At 44.1% G+C, this 19,200-nt stretch overlaps 1 long non-coding RNA gene across 1 annotated transcript; it reads left to right on the top strand.

Moving 5' to 3' along the window:
- The first annotated feature begins 5,518 nt into the window (after positions 1 to 5,518).
- Positions 5,519 to 17,671, top strand: LOC140214371 (uncharacterized). The gene is made up of 3 exons (XR_011891312.1): positions 5,519 to 5,598; positions 11,729 to 11,942; positions 17,475 to 17,671. It is a non-coding gene; the product is annotated as an uncharacterized lncRNA (long non-coding RNA).
- The last annotated feature ends 1,529 nt before the right edge of the window (positions 17,672 to 19,200 follow it).

The following is a 19,200-nucleotide window of genomic DNA, read 5'->3' as shown; positions in this document are numbered from 1 at the left end:
GAAACAATGATTTCCCCAAGGCACAAAGAAACCCTTCGCTTCCAAATACGTCTTGACTTCAAGAGTGTTCGTATGGAGCTTAAAGAAGAAACTTTTAACTCCGCCTGGTACAGTCATTCTTTTCACACGTTTTAGAACTGACTGCCATGGACCTGCACAGTACAACGACCTGTACAACGGTACCGGAAGAAAGACCTCACACAGGTCCTTATAAAGTTTCTTTCGCGACACCACTGACAAATATTCAAACGAAAATCGCACTTGCAAGACGCGACATGCCATGTATACCTCTTTAAGGAAGCCAAAAATGCTCCCTTGCATACTCTCCGAACTAACAACCAAATTTGGCAAAACCCTGCCCAACCTAACCTGACACACAGTTCGCAAAAAGGGGTCATTCGTGTCACGAAAAAACATAAATCGGTTAACCAACTGGCGCAGATATAAATGGGCCAAACCTAGTCCTCCAGAGCGGACGCGGTGAAACAGATTGGTGCGTCGTGTCCGCTCCCAAGTGCTTCCCCACACAAAAACCGCAAATACACGGTGCAGCTTCTGCACATTGACGCGAGAACAATGAATTGCTTGCAAGACATACCACAGCTTGGTTACGAAAAAAAAAGGTTACAAATTGTGGCACGCGCGAAAATAGACCAGCTGAAGCCTTTGAGCCTGTCGGCCTTCTCACGCATTTCAGCAACTTGGCATTTCCAATATGGCTCACTGTCGCGATAATTCTCCAGCGGCACTCCTAAATATTTTACTGGGGTTGCTGTCCAAGTCATGTTTGCGAAATTCGTTGGGGTTAAGGGCCAGTCGCCGTGCCAGAACCCCAAACACTTAGCCCAGTTCACAGCACTCCCGCTCACAGAACAAAAGTCTTTCACAATTTGAACCACGACACGAACGCTTTCGTAGTCAGCACAGAATACGGCAATGTCATCAGCATACGCGAGAATGCGGACCTCCGCCGCATGCAAACGAAAACCATGAACGCTGTTGCTTTCAATAACGCTCAAAGAAAAAGGTTCAATATACAAACAAAAAAGCAATGGTGACAGGGGGCAACCCTGACGCACAGAGCGTTGCACTTGGATGCGCGCTCCCACCCCTTTATTTACTAACAACCGCGTCGTGCATCCTCTGTACGCCATGGCTACGCCTTGGCAGATGACTGATCCGACATTAACGTGCTCTAAAACAGAGAACAAGAGGTCATGCGGCACCCTGTCGAAGGTTTTCTCTAGATCGAGCTGGAGCATTGCGATGCTTTCATGCAAAGCGTCGCAACACTCGAGCACGGACCGGGCTGTGTGTATGTTGGTATATATGGTGCGACCTTTGATACCACAGGTCTGATGTGGTCCCACTAATTCTTGCATCACGGCTTGGAGTCTTTTAGCCAGAATTTTCATGAAGATCTTGTAGTCTACATTAGTCAGGGATATGGGTCGGTAAGCGGTAACCTGTCGCAGTCTAGCTTCATCTTCGCTTTTTGGTATTAAAATTGTATGGGATGTTAAAAATGAAGGAGGAAGCATATCCTTGTCATAAGCCTCATTAAACAGTGTGGCTTATGACAAGGATACGCACTTATCTTTCAGCGTACATTTTGGCTATGTCAACAGTAAAAACCACGGTCTGCGTAGCTGTTTACATTTGTGTTTTAAAAGCCAAGATGCGGGTTCCCTCCACCACGTCAGCTGCCGCATCTCTAGAAGAGCACAAGTGTTGTTACCATCGACAGGTGGTAACAACATCGTGGAGTGATAGAACATCGATTTTGCTGTACGATATACATATTGAATAAGAAATTCTGAAATAGACAACGGTGACCGGGGACATTGTTAGGGTTGTTACTGCTAATTTCGACAGTTGTCTATCGCTCTTTACACTTTTGAGCGCGCACATAATTCGTGTGCTCAACGCAAAATAGCTACGTAAACACTCGTGGATGAGTCTTCATTCTGACAGCATAGTGGCTTCTCACGGCAGCGCTGTACCAGATTAATGAGACCCGAGCGAGACAGGTTTTCACGCAACTTTGTGGAATAACCGAAAACTTCTTTTCCGCTTCGCATAAGCTTGTGAAATAATTCTGGGAAATTAACTAATGTGTCAGTGTAACCGCACATGTAAGTCCACAGGCTTGTGTGCCACATCTTACCAAATAAAACAAAACGGATAAGCAGCCATTCCCGCAGATGGTATGATCTTGATCAGCGGCCGATTTTGAGGAGGCGGGTAGGTGCCGCGTCGTCATGGCACAATTATAACAATTGGCCACGTCGACTTTAATACCGGTGTCGGTGCTGTCAGCATTGCCGGCTTGAGAGAAGCACGGTTGAATAGCGCGCAAGAGAAAAGTACAGTGCACACCACCGATGCGAAACTGACAATTTTAAATGGCAGCGACGGAAAGCGCTTCTGTTGCGACTTCAGAACTCTTGGCGGTCGCGACCGAATGTTTCTGTTGCGACGTCAGAATTGCTGTCGTAACGTCACAGTCGCTGTCATGATAGAAAGCTGTTGTTCCGACTTCAGAACTCTTGTTGTCGCGACAGAACGTTTCTGTTGCGACTTCAGAGATCTTGGTCTTTGCGACAGAATGCTTCTGCTGCGACATCAGAATTTCTGTCGTAACGTCAGGAATGTCTGTCAACTACGGAAACGTGAGGAACTTCTGTCGTACAACAGAAATTTCTCTAGTTGCGACATGAATTCCTGTTGTCTTTTTCAACTGGGGTACCTTGTGGATTCTATCGCAGACGCAAGTAAATCACAAAGCTAATGAAGAAACACTGAATAAAACCGTGCACAAGCAGCCGCGTCAATTCGCAGGAATGCACGGTAGCACTTGGCTGCGAACATATTGTACACCGCCGCACATTTCTGGCACCCACCACATAGAACACATTCACGCGGCAGAGACATGTGGTTTTTTCGAGGAATATTCGTGGGCCGCACGATAAATACAGAAGGCATGGACGACCGGAGCGCAATACGCACACATTCACCACACCAACACGAAAGCAATGCGGATGACACGGGTGTAACCCGCGCCACACGAGCGATTAATCCTCGTAGATTTGATGCTTTCTGACTGAATAAGTTACAACGCGCACGGAAACATCGCACACTGGACGTGTACCTCCGAGATCATGTCAACAATTTCTAATGCTGCAATAGAGGGTGACGAAAGCAACAAGTCGTTTAAAACGAAGTGACGGCGCAGGCAGCACGGGCCAATGCACGGGCAGTAGCGCAAGGCGTCGTGGGTGGGCATGGATGGGCTTCAAAACAGCTGAAAGTAGGCGGCAAACTTTCCGGAAGGGAGCAATGGGAGACCTGGCTCGCCAGCCTCGACCAGGCGCGGCGGACCGCACAAGCCAGTGGAGTTCTGGGCTAGGGGCTCCACCCCCTCGCTTTCCACACGTTTTTTTTACTTTTTTTGCTAAACCTTTTTATATATATTTCTTCAAATTAAAGCCCAGAGAAGGCTTCCTAAGAATGGCATACGCGAATCTCGAAGGCCATCTTTTTACTGCCCGCATGCGACGGAAGCTACTGGAAATCGAAAATACGTCATAGAATTTCTTTCTGCGCTAAAGTATAGCAGATAATATAACCTGTGCGATGGTTGTTTATGTATTGCAACATCTATATGTAGTTCGGCGCAACAAGGCACAAAGCGAGTGTGTGCTGGTTATTATTTTAGTCATCGCAGAGGCCAAACAAACTCCCCATTTCACAGGTGGCGCCACCCACCGCTTCGTTTCAAAGAGGTTGCTCATAGTATCCATCCACCAGTCTTGTTCCCTTGTTTACATGTGCTGTCGGTCGTACGGGTTGCTACGATGTGTTTGTTTGATCGTGTTTTTGCGTTTGCTGTAATGAATTGCGACTTAGTTCGCGTGCACAAAAGTGCCAGAAGATAGCTTGTGTCTCGCTGCAAACTCGCGGTATGCGTGGTGCGCCAGGCAAACGTGGACCAACGATTTTCATGCCATGGAGTGCGTTCCCTTTGTCCGTGGTGGTTGTGGAGAGTTCGGTGGACGCCGCAAAGAAATGATGCGCATTATTAGCGTTCCGCAGGTCGTCCACTACGCAACGGCATGTGTGCGGGAATAACTTTGCAGCTCCGGCAACTTGGAGGGCGCTTTTCGACAGCATCATACCATTTAACAGGTGAGTACACGCATGCTGTGCTTGCTTCTCGTGTGTGCATAGAGTGCCTTGCGAGCGTATAAGAAATCGAACTCTCACGACGACATTGACTGTGCCGATGCTTGCTGAGCGTTGGTTGACATAATTTGCTTGCGCAAGTTTATTGGCTTAATGCTAAATTGAAAATCTTGGTGAGCGCTTCCTTCCGGTGAGAGGGATTAGGTTCGGCAACAGTCCTCATTTGCGCGAGCTGCCACTTTTCTGCTGACGTTGGATAATAAAGACTCATCTGCCTCTTTACCTATTCTTACTGCAATGACGTTTCCTCTCTTACTTATGCTTCGAGGTTGTAAATAATGTCTGTTTACGCGATTGTCGGTTTGTGAGCAGTTATTGGGAAAAAGTATAAACACCATGCAAGTGATCTTGCGCGCGACAGCGACGCGATGTAGATGGCTGTCGCGCTCGCTCGTTCCCTACAAGTCGTACCCCATGCGAGCAGTCTTGCGCGCGACAGAGACGCGATGTAGATGACTGTCGCGCTAGCTCGTTCCGTACAAGTCGTACCCTATGCGAGCGACGACATTGAGAGCCGACTCCCCGGTGTTGCCGGTATGAGGGCAACAAATACGCGCCAAAAGTGTGCTTTATTAATTTAGGTTGCTGTGTTTTACTCAAAGGAGCAGCGTAAAACATTTCTTTAAAGTCTTGCAGTAGGTTCTTAACCTTGCACGTATCAAAATAGTCGTTTGCTTGTTCCGTGCCACAAGCGCTAGTACTCGACTGATGTACATCCAGTTCCGGCTTCGCGCTATTGTCTGTTCGCTCATAGCACTTCTGGGCGACGAGCGACGAATTCTAGATTTCCAGAACCAGGCGACAAGAACGAGCGATATGTTCGCGCGACGGCCCGTTTTCTCGCTCAAAGCCGTCGCGCGTCGCCGTCGCGCACAAGATCTCCCTCATAGGCTTCGGGCAAAAAAATTTAAGCAATTACGGCTTGCTACTACTACAGCTTACGTTTTGAGACAAGGTGTTTTGACATAACTTTGACATAACTAGAGATGACAAGGGAAAGTTGCTTAACTGATAGAAAAAAATGAATTGTTACGTAAACAAACATTTGTTTGTAATGTACTGTAGCTGTAGGTCTTAAAAATTTTATTGTCATGAAGAGGTCCCTATTATCACAATATTCATCAGTAACTTTGACATTGTGCTCTGTTCCCACCCTGCAGTGGTGCAAACATTGTTTTTGTGACTTTTTCTGTGCTCCTTGCATGTGTTCACGATGACTTCTTTAATGTGCCACTGCTATAAGTTAACACAGAACCTATCTTGCAGTGGCAAGGCCGTGACCAACAACAGTGTCCACGTCAGGGAGGAGCTATGGCTGCAGCAGCGCTGTGTGTAATCGGATGGTCTGGTCAGGTATGACTGAAGTGTATGTGTTTGCAAAAGTAGGATCTCGGTATCATTCGTCAATAAGTTTATGGACATATTATTCAGAAGTGCTTACTAGAGAAGCTAAATATCTGCTCAACTTTATTCAACTTGCTGCTTATTTGTGTTTGTAGACATTATGTACACATTACCTTGTACACTTTAAAACTAGACCTAACATGTCTTGAGGTTTATTTTTTCTTGCATCAATCACTTGGCTGCGCGTTACATTTTATTTTTCTTAGTACACATTATATCTACCTCTTGTTATTTTGTTTTATTGATTTGAAACTTTCCTGTGTTATACCTTTTATATCCACTTTCTTTTGTTTAGGCTACACACTTGTGCAGTTTCTGCACACGTAAGGATTAAAAGTGTAATGGGCCAAATATGTCACAGGTCTAAGCATGCAGCATGCTTACCATTGTTTAACATTGGTATTACAATTATTGTGATGGTTACTTGCACGAACAAGACTAATTGAAAAAAGTTGGACATGACAGTGCAGACTTCAACTTACAAGCTTTATTTAGAAAACACACAATGAGGCCCCACCTTATGCTCAAAAATATCTGCAGACAGATGCATAAATAAATGTGCCACATGGGAGGAAACCAACTGCGCAACGAAGCCAATACTGCCACAACAAGCCATTACAAAGCATTCAGCAGGGTCTTCTCAAGGTACAACAAACACTCCTTTATCAGTGAGTTCCAGTGAAGGAGTGCTTACACATTCATCAGCAGCCTTTGAAATGCCAAACACCAAATATTTCCTTATCTAACTGCCTGCCAAACCGTCTGAGCACTTGCTTGTTTTGAAAACACAGGTAGTATTTACGAGCACATCTTCGGCAGTGGTCAGCCAAATGGGCAGTGCCTGCTAGAGCGTTTGCAGCGTTCCGGTGCTCCCTAAGCCTCTCAGTCAAGAACCTGCCCTTTTGTCCAATACAGCACTTTCTACAGGGAAGTGAAATTTTGTATACCACCCCCACATTGCAGTTAAAAAAGTGGGTGACATGCTCCTTTGTGCATGTACCCTGATTCCCGGCGTTGCTTACCAACCTGCACATTCTTGCGAGCTCTAGTGGCGCTGAAGAAAACACCCACACTGCACTGGCTTGCCACATTGTTTAGGTAGTGGGACACCCCATGTACAGATGGCACAGCCACAGAGCGCCCACTGGGATGTGCGTTATTGCACCGAGCAGCTGCCAGATCTGTTTTTACCTCTTTAATGAGGCTCCCAGTAATTGACACCAAGGTGTTATCGAGATACCCGGCCCTACATAAATGGCTCGCTTGTTGCTGAGCGCTGAGGAAACCTGGTGCACAAGATTTAACCAGAACAGCTCTCGAGCAGCTAGGAGCTATGCATCTTTTAACATGGAGTATGCCAAACGGTGGTCGAGCAAGGGCTTCTTTTTCCTAAAAGAGTATATATAATAAGGGAAAGTATGATTTAAAATTATACGAATATCGAATGATTGCAGGTGATCATCTTCTGGCAACTCATGTGTGAACTTGAGTCCTACTGAACACTGTTCGAAAACACCCACAATGTTTTTAACAGCAAAGCCAGCACAACAAGAAAGTCATTGGCACTACCACATTGCCCACTGGACGTGCAGTAATGCATATCCCAGTGGTAGCCGTGCAGCTCTGCCATACATACACAGGGTGTCCCACCGCCTAGAAGAAAGGTGGCGAACAAGTTTGGTGTAGGCATTTTTTCAGCACCGCTAACGCTCACAAGAATATGCAAGTTGGTAAACATTGCCGAGCGTCAAGGTACATGCACTAAGGAGCATGTCACCTGCTTTGTTAACTGAAATGTAGTGGTGGTATACTACATTGCGCTTCCCTGTGGAAAGTGGTATATTGAACGAACAGGTGCCTGAATGAGTGGCTTGGGGAGTACCGGAACGCTGTAAATGCTCTCACAGGCACTGGCTACTTGGCTGATCACTGTTGAAGTACCCATAAATGCTCCCCATGTTTTCATAACACACAAGTGCTCAGTCAGTTTGCCAGGCAGTTATATAGGGAAATGTTTGAGGTGTTTTGCATTTCGAAAGCTGCTGATGAATGCATAAGCACTCCATCACTGGTACTAGCTGATAAATAAGTGTTGTGTCTTCAGAAAAATCTGGTGAATGCTTTGTAATCGCTTCTTGTGGATGCTTATCAGCTTCTATGTGCATTTGGTTATCCCCTATGTGGCACATTCGTTTATGCATCTGTCTCCACCTTAACTGAGCATGCGGTGGCCTGTTTGCATGTTTCTTCTGAATAAAGCTTGTCAGTTGAAGTCTACTGCTTTGACTAGTCCGACCTTTATTCCATTCGCCTTGTTTGTGCTAGTAGCTATGTCACAGGAGCTGTGTCAATGCCAACTAGCCCAGCCTTCTGCATTAATTTCCCAAATATTTCTCAAGTTCCCAGAACAATGGACACGAGCTTGAATTTCTTTAAATGGTACATGAAGGCCAGTATTCACTGTGCTGTAAGTACTACAGCAGTGAGGAGTTTTCTAGTAAGCTTGCTTTGTTTCTCTACATTTTTTTATACTCTTCTTAAGCTATACCCATTCATGCAAGTAGGCATTGTGGCAGAGTCTGTGCCCAGTTGCATCGTTTTCGACTTTGTCTATACTGCATAGACCACATAGTTGGTACATAGTTCAGTCTATTGATGCACTCTCATTAAATAAGCATGCAGTTTTGCACATGCAAGATTGCCTGCTCGCTATTGCTAAAGCATTTGCTGGTTATTGCTATGTTGCTCATCAAGTGAACTTGATTTCAACAGCACCACACAGAACATCTGCTTGGCAGTGGTGTAATTTTAATAGTGATTATCAGCCAACAAGCTCTAAGTCTACAGCTGTCCAGAAATAATTCTATTACTTTGGGTCTCTCCACATATTTGGTTAGCACAGTGGGCAGTTTTCTATTTATTCTGCTTGTTGCTGTTCAGGTGAGAATATTTTCAACTCGCAAGTACAAAGTGGAATGCTGTCAAAAGCCTTTGATTACTGGGCAAATCAATTGGAAGCATTGTACGTAATCCAAAAAGTATACAAATACTAGTGTCAAGAACAAGCATCATATGCACTGCAACTCATGGTTTTATGTTGGTATGCAGGTATCTCAAGCTAAGGGTGCTTGTGCATGTATTTTCCACATATTAGCTAATGCTTTAGCTACATGAAACTGCCTATGTTGTGGCTGCTGAATTCAAATTTGTGGTTGATGAACCTGCTTGTTTTTGATGTGCACTTACATTTCTGTTGTTTCTTAAGGGTTGTAGCCATGTGACAACTGATGTATTGCAGCAATGTCAAAGGTAGCTTGCACTCATTATTGCTACAGTGTGCCCACAGACACCTGTTTCCGTATTTGTGCATTTTCTGAGAACCAGTCGTATCCTCTAGGTAAAATTTGTAGTGTCGTTGTGAGTTTGCCAGTCAGCTCACATAACTCTTGAGGACAAAATTTACACAGTGAAGGAAGGGAGACCATACAACATGACCAGTGATGACTGAATATTTTGATAGAAGGAATAAAAACACTGAATGTGTGCTTATATTGTGCACAAGTTCCTTCAGAAGGAAAATGTGAGTTGTAATACAAAGGCAAAAAATCATAATAAACAGTATTTGCGTAAAAAAAGGTGAATAGTCAGACTAATTTCTATCCCTTGTCATCTAGAAAGGGCGCCTTTTTTCATGCATTCATAATGGGGGCTTGCTCACACGTCTTGTGGTATGCCTCTGATTTCTCTTGTCAATTTTTCACCGTGGGTGGAAACAGATAAACTAATTTAATCTGGCCTAAAGCCCTATCGCGGCAATGCACGGCCAAGTCATACGAGCATGCCGGTCTTCTCAGTAAAATGTGGTGATTTCTTTGGTACATATTTAGTTCCTGGCCTGTCAGCTTCCTAACATTGGAATGCAGTACACTCCCCCTAACACGCACTAGACATATTTCGTGGTATGTTTAACCAAGCGTACCTCGCTTGCCTGCTCGCTTTTCTCAGTTCACTTGTGGACTGTGCTGCATACCTGCCTACTTTATTTTTTCGCTCGAAATATGTGTGCATAGCATTTCACAAGCGCATTGAGAATGACGTCCAGGCAAAGGAGATTTGTATAAATTACCACTAAATATGTCTTGTGTCCGTCATTAGTAGTGTAGTCTATGCCTCTGTTCATGTGTATGTTTGGTCAAATGTACAGGGTCGTCAACTCTTGGCACGAACACGACTCAGCGTGACCACGCCCCGCGAAGTGCCAGCGTGCATGGCGCAGGGGGGATGTGGAGCTTCGTGTCATCTGCTAAGTGCGGGAGCATGCCATGCTTTAGCGGATGACACACGACATGAAGTCCCACCTCTAAGCCCCTGTGCGCCTGCGCCGCTTAGCTCCGTAACACAGCCATGCCATGCGCGCTGGCAACCCGCAGAGTTCGGCCACTCTGCACCATCTTCGTACTAAGAATGGACGGTCTTGTATATGGGGCAGACTGGCCGGTGTATAACCATGTGCCCAGGAGAGCACCAATATTCACTCAAGGGACAAGCATGCTCGTCCCACTTGACAATGCATTGACACAACTGGTGATGCACGCCAGATTTAGATTGTTCATCTCTTTTGTTTACTTAAGGCAACCGATTGATCAACATCACTGAGGCATACCATTTAAAAAAGAGGGACACCTGTCAGCAAGTGCTCATTATGATTGCATTACAAAGAGGAATACTATCTAAATGACACGGAATAGTGATCACTCCGTGCTTATTTGTTATATTTTTGTGCAAGTACTGTTTATCATGATTTTGTACATTTGTATTGCAACTTGTGCCCTTTGTCTTAAAAGATTGCTTGTGCAGTGCAAGAGCACACGCAGTATAAATATTATCTTTAATTTTTGCATCAAAATTAATGTTGAATTGGTAGCTTTTGTGTCCTGTTGTCTTCTTTCTGTCCCTTGTATCACTCAAAAGGTAAACATTAACGTACACCAACTTTCTTAATTACTTGCCCGTCAGTGTTGATAAACATGAAATGGGGGGTTGTTTTCAGCCAGAATATTCTTACCATTTCTAATTTCCGGTCAGCATAGTGCTAATCCTTTGGCTTTTTATAAAGCGTGCTAATATGTACTTCTGATTAATGCAAAAGTTAGTTCTAGTTGGTGGTAGCTGAACTTGGACATCATGAAAAGTGCAAGGGCACACACACACACAAAGAGACACAGTCTGAACGGGCTCTAGGCATCAACTGAAGGGCTTAATGACAAAAAACAGCAACGCACATATTGCGCAAAAACCTACAAAAAGATGTAGAAGGTGCAATTGTCCCTAAAGAGAATTCCACTGCCGCTGTACTAGCGCTGTACTGTTACAACAAACATTGCAAACCTGGTCGCAGTAAAAGGAGCGTGCACACTGAGTTCTGAAGTTTGAAGTTGTGACGGGACTTGGCGCATTTGTCGCTGCAGTTTAGTCATGACGAAAATATAACTGCTGAGATGAGTGAGTGGTGCGAGTGGTTTTCAGAGCCCACAAGGGAATTCACTTGTTTTCAGCCATGCAAGAGCAATCATACTTTCAAGGCATGTCTCCAGTGTTCTTTAGAACAAGGCCATGTAGTGTGTGATGGTGGTGGCCAAAGCTTTGGAGACTGGCGCGCGTAGGTCTCTAGGTAACATGTGCTGCACTGTTCTCCGTGTGACACTGCAATTTTGGAGGCCTTGACGTCACTTGTTCTTGCACTGTTCTCTGCATGGTGGTGCGCCTATTTGAATCAATTGTTTCGCTTTCTCTGTTAATTTTATTATTGCAAGGTTAGACTGTACGAAATATGAGTGCTTGCTGCCCTCAAATTGGGAAAATTTTATTAGTTTATTCCTTTACTCAAAAATGAATTTCTTGGTGAGGTTGGGTTTAACCCCATTTTTTTTTAAAACTTGTTCGAGGGGCAGAAATTGGAAATTATAGAGTTGCATCAGAAATTGACGGACCTAATTAACCTATATCATATTGTTTTATACAAGTGTGTTTTAGTGTTAAGAATACTGCTCAGGAAAAAAACACTTCATATCTATTGCAGGTACAGATTGGTGTGGGATTTGTGATGCCACTCAACAAGTGGCATTACATATTCAAGTCTGCTTCCGGCGGAAAGTGCCCATTAGAGCTGGCATGGCACCTGTGGACACCAGTGCAAGCAGGTGAAAGCAGCGTGACTGGACAGGCCTGCCGGACAATGTGCCGCGCATCTGGGAAGCTTCCGGCAACACCGGAGAAAGTGGCTGCTTTGAAGAGTAAGTCAACAGTCACCTCATTTAAGAAACATAACTGCATATCTACAAGCTATCTGAATGAGTTAGCATTGCATGATGTATACAGAGCGACATGAAATGCCTAAGCAAGAATAAGGCAAGTGCCTATATGTATATCTTTTTCTTCTGCTGTATATGCACTGTGTCTCGACACACAATTTAAATGTCTCTGTGGGTATGAAAAGCAGAACAAGATAATTTCGGGATATGGGTTTCTTGCGAAAACCGCCCACAAAGTTTCCCCCATAATCAGTTTGAATTAAAAAACAATCAAGAAAGTCGGGTGGCTACACGAGCGGTTAATTTTGACAGGACCTTGATAGCTTGCATTCACCTGCTGCTCATTGTCTTAACAGAAGTGAACATTTAAGCACCTCATTGTCTTTGAAATTTCTAATGTAGACTTGGCATGCGTTATTGTAGCTTTTCACGCTGCAGCTTTCATTTCACTTTTTTGAAATAATGCTTCTCAAGAAAATTGGGTTCCGACAAAGCTTGGCAAATTGTATGGTCTAAAAGAAGCTTTTTAAACCACTGCCTTCCAAAGTGTTGACTGTGGTCACCTGATGTGCTGCTTTACAATCTGCAGCGTTCACAGCCATGCAATTTCAAAACACTATTCTGATTATTGGGATGTAAAAGTTATAAACAGGGATAAAGTGCCTCAGAAAGGGTGGCCAACGTTCCGTTAGGAGGACCTATCTTCTCAAAGGCTGCCTCGTCATCCTTGTCATGTTAGTTTTAAAGTGTTAGTAGAGTGACGTCACATGCAGTTGTCGGGAGTGGCTGGTTGTAAAGGGAGAGACTTGAAGGAGAATGAGTGTGGTCACCTGATGTCTGTAAGCATGATTCCTAAGATGTAGGAACAAGAGTGGGAGTGGGAAGGTTGGGAGAAAAGGAGAAAAAAAGAGACACCAAGAGGGAAAGAAAGAACAAGAAAAGAAAAAGAAGGGCATATGAGGGTGTTGGGGAAGCAAGAGGTTAGGGAGCATTCAGGGGTGTCTTTGGCAGCATGTTCTTGTGGCTTTAATGGAGCCGGTGAGGCGGTCAGTGCTCGAGTAACAAAAACAACCCGAAAAGACATTAGTTGAAAGAATGACTTGAGTAGCATAGCAGCAAGGCGTCGGATAATTTAAAAGGAGTTAAGATGGCAGCAAGGAGTCCAGAATGCAGTGCATAGGGTAGCTGAAAGGCATCGGCATGGTCTTTCTATGGACGTTAGTCCCAGTAGCTCAACGTAGGTGTCGTCACAGCGGTATACAGAAGTGGCGATACCCTGTGTGGCTGAGGCACCGAAGAAGGTATCCTGGTGCCTGGGACTTTGGAATGTGTTGGTGAGGGTGTTTCGAAAAAATTTAATAAAGAACAGACAAATATGGGGGTGAACTGAAACTGGAATAACAAATAAGAGGGTGGCATGAGCAAAAGCGGGCGGAAGCAGATGTACATGGGAAAACATTTATGCGAACATATTTATGGGGATTCTACAGACTTCCTATTGCGCTGCACTGACAGGCCCCACACATACCTACGATACATAGACGACATATTCATAATATGGTGACACGGTCAAGACAGCCTAGATAAATATGTAGGATTTCTAAATTCTTTTCACCCAACAATAAAATTCACATCAAAATCTTCAATGGAGCGCATAAACTTTGTGGACACAACAATATACATTGACACTGGGAAACTAATGACAATGCTGTATGGAAACCTTTTGACAAACAACAGTACCTAGAATATACAAGCCACCATCAAGCCACATTGCAAAGAAGGCATCTTTAAAGGCCAAGCACATGGCTACGTCACATGTGTGTTGAAAACCAAGACTACATAGATAGACTTGATCACCTTAAAGAAACCCTATCAAACGGGAACCACCCAAAGAGTGCCCTTCAGAAAGCCTGCACCAATGCAACCAAACTTGACTGAGCCGAGGTGCTCAAGCCCCACCCTAGGATCACAAGAACAGCGCCTCTTACTACTAAATTCTCAAACACACTCCCAAACATGACCAACATCCTCAATAAATACTACCCAATTCTCACCAGCAACCAGAAACAAGATTTTTTACGCCCTACCCAGAGTAGTTTTGAGATTAAACACTATAATATTAAGGATATTCTTGTACGTGCCAAACTAAAAACAAAAACGAAGTTAGGAACCAGTCCCTGTGGCCGCCCGGGTACTCTACATGCGAACATATTTAATCTACTACTACAGTAATAAGTACAGCATCAAATTACTCAAACAAGGTAACTTCGAGTTTCATCTGCACATCAAGCAATGTAGTCTACTGTCTAGAATGTGACGCTTGTAGCAAATAATGCATAGGTAAGACAGGACAAAAAATTCATAAAAGACTGAACGGTCACCGCGCAGATACAAGACAATTTACCTAAAGCAGTAGCCAGCCACTTCCATGAACATGTCATATGTGACAAAGCAAGGCTCTATAGACCACAAATTTCCGCTCACCTCGCTAGAGGAAATATATGGAATCATACCTCATACACAAGTTTAAATGCCTACATCTAATGGGAATTAATTTAACACATAGCAGCTTAGAATCTTTAAAAACTTTAAAGCTGTAACTTAAATCGGAAAGCCTCATGTCATCAACCAAGGCACAAAACACATGGTGCCACCAGCTAAACCTAATTCTTAACCTCGCCTATTCCACCGTTTCTAATTTTTACCTGCTTACTACTCAATTTATTATATTTTTTCATGTTTTAATGTTTATATCAACGGTATGACCCCTTTTCCCATGTACACCTGCCTCCACCCGCTTTTGCTCATGTAACCCTCCTATTTCTTATTCCACTTTCAGTTCCCCCCTTTTGTCTGTTTTCTAGCATATTTTTTTAACACCCTCACCACCACAATCCAAAGTCCCAGATGCCAGGATACCTTTTTCTGCGCATCAGTCACACAGGGTATCACCAGCTCTATATACCACTGTGACGACACCTACGTTGAGCTACTGAGGCTGACATCCCTAAAACACCATGCCTCTGCCTGCCAGCTACCACATGCATTGCATACGAGACACCTTGTCGCCATCTTAACTTCAAAATTACCCGACGCGTTGCTGCTACGCTACTCAAGTCATTCTTTCAACTGATGTCTTTTGGGGTCTTTTTTGTTACTCGCACACTGACCGCCTGACCAGTTCTTCTAAAACGGCAGAAACATGCTGCCAATGACACTCCTGAATGCTCCCTAACCCCTCACTTCCTTAACACGCTCCCATGCCCTTCTTTTTCTTGTCTTTCTTTTTTTGCCTCTTGGCATCTCTTTTTTCTCGTTTTCTTTCGTTTCTTTTCTTGCCGCATTCCTATTCTCACGGTCTTGTGCCCTCGTCTTAGGAACCATGCTTACAGACGTCAGACGACAGCGCTCATTCTCTTTAAAGTCGCTCCCTTTACAACCAGCTGCCACTGACAACAACCGCACGTGACGACACCCTACTAGTCCTTTAAAACTAACATGCCAAGGCTGACCAGGCCGCTTTTGACAAAGATAGCTCCTATCGAAACATTGGCCAGCCTTTCTGAGGCACCTCATCCATATTTATAACCTTCATACCACAGTGTGCTATCCCATCTGTCAGCCGCTTTCTTGATTTTAGATGTTCTGATTATTGAAGTTTGTAAGATATGACCTATCAGCACTTTCGGCATACTTTCAGTGATCTCATTTTATTTAAGCATAAGAATGAGGAAAGAACTGCTACACAAAGAAAGCACCTCATACATAAGTCGCATGTACGCTCTGATCTGCATAGCTGATCTTGTTCTACGCAAAGCATCCTAAAGTTTTCATGCCTCTCGTCGGTGCCAAGAAAAGCAAGGTGCTGGGCATCATGCGGAATTCCAGCACTTTCCGCCAGCCTGGATTAGAAAGGACTATATAGTGTGGCTGTAACTGGCATTCTTCTGCCAAGATTCAATTGTTTTATGGATCAAAGTACCAGTTACTCTCGTAGTCACATCAACACTCTGCCGCAGATTTCATTTCCTACAGAAATGTGGTTTTTTTAAACAGACGAGCATGAAAGATTGTATTACGTTAAGGTGCTTCTTTAGGCATTTTTTACATTGAAGATGTAGGTTAGCTTAGCAAAGTAGCAATATGGAGATTGAAAAGTAGAACAAAAAAAAATGGCAGATCCCATGCACTGTGAGAATCGATGTACACGAAGCACACAGTGTTTGCTTTGATTGACAATAATTAACGGTGATGTTAATGGCAAGTTTATAATCTTTCAGCGTTTAGTCCAATACGAAAGTGGCGAGTTGATGTTAAGCGTTACCTTGCATGCACCACTTCTGTTTGTCTGCATAGTCCACAGAACACACAGGGAGATGTGTTTGCTTGAGGCGTTGTTGCGAGTCATTGTTCATAATCTCCGAGAGGGAATTGAGCATTGTCATTGCCTCACATGGCACACCGCATCATGGCAGAAATATTAAACTTTAATTGAATTATGAGGCTGTGCATACTTCAATTACGTATTGTAATTGTATGTATACAATGTATACATAAGTTCGCGGTCTGCACTACATTTCACTGCGTAGCGAAGACGGTCCTGTTCTGTGTGACGCTTCTTTCAAGTCTGGGTGTCCTCGACGTCGAGTGCGCGCCTTGCTGGCGCGTGTTAATGGGCTCCTTCTACATACATGGCCAACACACTGTTGAGATTCCAGCTCAAAGCGCTCTCTTCAGACTAAGGACGATTCTAATGTTTACACTATCACAGCCCAGCAACTGCATTTTTCTCGCATAGAAATTAAAACCAGCACAGCACGTGTGATACACACTAACGGTGAAATGCAGGGGCAGGAGCGCCGGTCAGGATGTGCAGAGGTGAGCGCCATCTGGTAATGTTGCAAGAAATCCAACGGCACGCATGACAAGACCTTAGCAGCTGCAGCGCCCGTAATGTTGGGAGAAGAGGCAAAAAAAGCTTCACTTTAAAACATTGGTTTGCTTGCAAGCCAGCCATTATACAGCTTTTACATGAAATCTTTTATGCCTATATGGCAAATGCTAAAGTTACGACTTCCTCACCAACTGCACGAGCAACAAGTAAAGATAACAAATGATAGAATGGACAAACCAGACAGTTTGCACCTTGCAGCTCTCCTACATGCGTTAGAGAAAGTGTAGCCAAATTGTGGCTCTCCAAATTTGACAGGAATTTGGGTGGTCGAAGAGCAGACAAATTATGCAAAATCAGAAGCCAAATATCCGCCCCATAAAGCTTTGAGTACAGCTCCCATGTAAATCTGCAAAACAATGTGATGCATGTATATGCATTCTCACTGCAAATAAATCTGTGCTGGCTTGCGCCCTGGGTAGCATGTTTGTGTGTAACATTTGCTGCATTTTGTTATCTGAAACTTTTGTTGAAGTGATTAGAGCAGATTTCCTTCATTCACTTATTGCTAGAAATCATTGGAAAAACAATTTACTTATATATTTATTGCACTCTCCTTTTAGACTGCCTGGAGAAATACATAAGTGACCATCCAATGATGCCACCTGCACCACATCCGGAGAACCACCTTGCTTCCCTGCGAAAGCACCTTTGGAGCTTTCTTTTACACAAGCAGGACGCCAGGGCAAGCGAGTGGAAAAGTAAATACAGTACAAGTCCAGTGATGCTTTTTCAATAAAGTGTGATGATATGCTACGTAGTATGGTGCTTTACAGATTGATTCGTTATGGCATGAAAATAGCTGCATCTTGGCAACACGTATATACAGACGGGACACTTCACAAGACTCAACATCACATAAAGATAGCCCGTCATGAGCTTCCGAATAGCAATGGTTGCTCCTTCAATTCATCACACAACTTGCCTTTGACGTGCTGCGCCCACGATGATATCCAACCCAGTGCCCATCGTGCCACCCATCACCCACCGTGCCGCCCAGCACCCACCGTGCCACCCAGCACCCACTGCCCAGCAACCACCATGCCGCCCAGCACCCGCCGTGCCCAGCAACCACCACGCCCAGCAACCACCATGCCCAGCACCCACCATGCCACCCGTCACCCAGCATGCCACCCACTACCATAATCCACCATGATGATGGATGATGGATTCCACTATGCCCAGCATCGGGCAAATTTTCAATAGGGATACTACATGAAAAATTGCATTTAACGAATTTGCTTGCCCGGATTTTCTTTCGCGATATTAAAGGAAATCTTCCATCTTGATGAACAAAGGAAGGTTATTGAATAGGTCGTGCGACATGACACCTGAAAGGTTGTCTTGAGAGAAACGCAATGGCGCTTCCTTGAAGAGAAAATGTTCAGAATTTTAAATCACGCAGCTATGAGGCGTTGCTGTGGAATACGTTACACATGCTACATAATATATTTCATCTAACCAATTTGCTGACCCGGATTTTATTTAGTGATATTAGAGGAACACTTCCGCCTTGATGAACAAAGGAAGGTTATTGCTTAGGACGTGCGACATGACACCTGAAAGGTCGGCTTGAGAGAAACGCAGTGGCACTTCCGTTGAAGAGAATTGTTCTGAATTTTAAATCACGCAGCTATGAGGCGTCGCTGTGGAATACGTTTCACATACTACATTAAATATTGCATTTAACGAATTGGCTTGCCCTGATTTTCTTTCGCAACATTAGAGGAAAATTTCCGCTTTGATGAACAAAGGAAGGTCATTGATTAAGACGTGTGACATGACACCTGAAAGGTTGTCTTGAAAGAAACGTAGTTTCGCTTCCTTTGAAGATGAAATTTTCAGAATTTTAAATCACGCACCTATGAGACGTCGCTGTGGAATACCTTTCACATACTACATGAAATATTGCATTTAACGAATTTGCTTGCCCGGATTTTCTTTCGGGACATTAGAGGAAAACTTCCGCCTTGATGAACAAAGGAAGGTTATTGATTAGGACGTGCGACATGACACCTGAAAGGTTGCCTTGAGAGAAACGCAGTGGCGCTTCCTTTGAAGAGAACATGTTCTGAATTTTAAAACACACAGCTATGAGGCGTTGCTGTGGAATACGTTACACATGCTAGATAATATATTGCCGCTAACCAATTTGCTGGCCCAGGTTTTCGTTAACAATATTAAAGGAAATCTTCCGCCTTGATAACCAAAGAAGGTTATTGATTAGGACGTGTGACATGACACCTGAAAAGTTGCCTTGAGAGAAACGCAGTGGCGCTTCCTTTGAAG

The sequence above is a fragment of the Dermacentor andersoni genome, unplaced genomic scaffold, assembly GCF_023375885.2.
Source record: "Dermacentor andersoni unplaced genomic scaffold, qqDerAnde1_hic_scaffold ctg00000039.1, whole genome shotgun sequence".
Taxonomy (NCBI): domain Eukaryota; kingdom Metazoa; phylum Arthropoda; class Arachnida; order Ixodida; family Ixodidae; genus Dermacentor; species Dermacentor andersoni.
This window is presented reverse-complemented; position numbering and strand designations above follow the sequence as displayed.